Below are 3,427 nucleotides of genomic sequence, written 5' to 3' on the forward strand. Positions count from 1 at the left end.
GCGCGAAATTAAAAAAACAAAAAAACTTTTCCCCCGTGTGATAGGGTTTACAAAAGCTTTAACGACCTCAAATATAACGGATTTGTGAGTTTACCTTTCCTCAAGACTCCCAGTTTTGGTATCCAAAAGAAATCTGGCATCTTAGTTCTAAAATTAATATTCTCTAAGACTTCTATGACTTCTATGCCATCACGGATATTCTTATTACCAACAGATAAACGTCCATCTATTATATAATACATTTCTTCTTCTGTGCTGAAATAAATGGCATCACACTTTTCAAGATGGAGGTTTTTACTCTTCTTGCTATAAGTAAGCTAGGGTTCCAAGACACAGAAGAGTTACCCACAACACATAGCAACGATCTGGTCTGTGGACATCAGAGAATTTTCGCTGAAAACTGTAATTGGTCTACTCTTTTCTCTACAGATGCATGTATCACCGCCAACAAGGACAACTATGTCTTTATTTACGAACAGTAGTCTTATGTGATTCGAAATGGAAACTTTTCGTGGTATATGTTGGATGGAACCCAAAACAGTGTGGTACAAAGTTATTCATAAATACCTTTTTTGTTGTTCGTGCACCCATTAAGGTGGCATAATGAACATCAAACAAACTATGCATGCTCTCACAGACATGCATATTCTTAGCTTGGCTAGCAGAGGGGGGCCTGTGTGGCAGTGGATAGTATGTAAACTTGTTAGGCCCTCTTATAAACATGCCTGTCTTAACTTTATTAGCAGAAGTACCTATGTGGTCTTGAATAGTATGTAAACTTGTTAGGCCCTCTTATAAACATGCCTGTCTTAACTTTATTAGCAGAAGTACCTATGTGGTCTTGGATAGTAAACTTGTTAGGCCCTCTTATAAACATGCCTGTCTTAATTTTATTAGCAGAAGTACCTATGTGGTATTGAATAGTATGTAAACTTGTTAGGCCCTCTTATAAACATGCCTGTCTTAACTTTATTAGCAGAAGTACCTATGTGGTATTGAATAGTATGCATACTTGTTAGGCCCTCTTATAAACATGCCTGTCTTAACTTTATTAGCAGAAGTACCTATGTGGTCTTGAATAGTATGTAAACTTGTTAGGCCCTCTTATAAACATGCCTGTCTTAATTTTATTAGCAGAAGTACCTATGTGGTCTTGAATAGTATGTAAACTTGTTAGGCCCTCTTATAAACATGCCTGTCTTAACTTTATTAGCAGAAGTACCTATGTGGTTTTGAATAGTGTGTATACTAGTTAGGTCCTCTGAGAAACATACCTGTTCTAAACGTTTCTAGCAGCAATACCTGGTGGTCGTAGATAGCGTTCATACTTGCTAAACATGTGGTGATTAAATGGAATTGCTTTTTGCCAACTGCTACGAGATAATAATTATTATACGCCCCCCAGTGGCACAGCGGTGTGTCTGCGGACTTACAACGCTAGAAACCGGGTTTCGATACCCGGGGTGGGCAGAGCACAGATAGCCCATTGTGTAGCTTTGTGCATAAATTCAAACAAACAAACAATAATCATTATATAAAGTTCTAGAGTTATCAAAATCTTGTTGATTATATGACACTCTCCAGTAACTTAAACAGGTCTATTGTTACGTGTTACGTGTGGTTCATCTTATTTTTATGCATTTCATGAAAGTGTGTATCTTGTAACATCTCTCCAAGATCGTAACACAAACACGGACGTCTAACTGACAACTGCCATTAAATTTTCTCTCTTGTTATTACAAACAAATGTGTTGTGAGAGATACTTATGCTAGGTGTTTGCAGTTTCGTTTTGTGGTGTTTGCAGTTTCGTTTTTCTTCTTCTTGAGGGAGGTTAAACGTTGACAAACCAGCAAACAACAAATTCCTGAACTCTTGACCTTCATAAAATGTTTCTTCGTTCCTTCAATTTACATTTTATACTCTTGAAAAAATACCATTCTGCATGTAGAGTACACGCCGTCCTGCTGACACTTTCTCTCCTGCTTGTTTTTCACGTGTTATAGCATGTTTAGATTCTTATCTTCGTCGTGTTGCACTTAAAGATGGCTTACCATGACACACTTGTGTTTGATAAACTAAGCTTTTGATTCCATAATGCCTTTGTGGGTATTTTCTTCATACTCAGTTCTTTGTCGCACTCTTACAGCTAAGGGTAATTAGACCAGAGCTCTTCGTCTGTTGTGCTTCCCAATGCTCCATAGTCCCCCTCATAGCATTTTACACTACCCCACAATCAACACCACGGATGCTACTCCAAAGTCACAGTTCACATGGAGTCATTGTGCTTCTCAATGCTCCATAGTCCCCCTCATAGCATTTTACACTACCCCACAATCAACACCACGGATGCTACTCCAAAGTCAGAGTTCACATGGAGTCATTGTTCTTCTCAATGCTCCATAGTCCCCCTCATAGCATTTTATACTTTCCCTCCATCAACACCTTGGACGCTATTCCAGAATCACAGTTTTGCCATCAAAGGATTCAATAGTCCAAAAAACTGTCTTGCTTCAACAGCCAGGCAACAAAAGAAAAATGATCTCTGCTTCCATTGCATGTATAAAGATGTGGCTACCACTGTGATATAAGCCCTTCCTGAAAGTAAAATTCTGCTGTAAACTGCACCTGTCCGGGTCATTCAGATTGCTAAGCCAATCGTAGAAAGGAGGTATAAATACACTTATTGTTCACCAAGTAATGCCATTTCTACACAGGTTTTGCACTTTCGAAGTTTCGAAGTCCACCATAGCGCTCGGAATTTAAAATTATCACAGACTAACGCCTCTATATGCACTGCATATCCTGCAAGTGTCAGTTCTGTTTCAGCATAGAAACATTCCAATTCCTATCATGCCGTTTCGCCTCTATATGCACTGCATATCCTGCAAATGTCAGTTATGTTTCGGCATAGAAACATTCCAATTCCTATCATGCCGTTTCGCCTCTATATGCACTGCATATCCTGCAAATGTCAGTTATGTTTCGGCATAGAAACATTCCAATTCATATCATGCCGTTTCGCCTCTATCTGATCGGTTAAAACCAGGGATGAACGGGTAGTAAAATTTGGCCGAATACCAGGTCCGAGTACCCGGTCACTAAACATCGACCGGGACTTAGTGTCAACCGGGACCGGGTTCTTCCCTTGACCCCCCTCCCCCCCAAAAAAATACATAAAAATTAGAAACAAAAACAATTTGATGTTTATTACATTTAACCGAATAATCACCAACAGAGCATTCAAGTTTTACTTTCAACTTTCAACGCCTAGCCTCAACATCTCAAACCCTAACCCCTATTGTTCTCAAAACCCCCCACCTTCCCCAGAAATCCATTTCTCAAATTATGCCTGTTATTAACCCCTATTTTTCTCTGAACCCCGCCTTTCAGCGAAAGGTCAGTTTTTTTGTTTTTTTTTTTTGTTGT

This window comes from Limulus polyphemus, unplaced genomic scaffold (assembly GCF_000517525.1).
Source record: "Limulus polyphemus unplaced genomic scaffold, Limulus_polyphemus-2.1.2 Scaffold1756, whole genome shotgun sequence".
In the NCBI taxonomy this organism is placed as follows: Eukaryota; Metazoa; Arthropoda; class Merostomata; order Xiphosura; family Limulidae; genus Limulus; species Limulus polyphemus.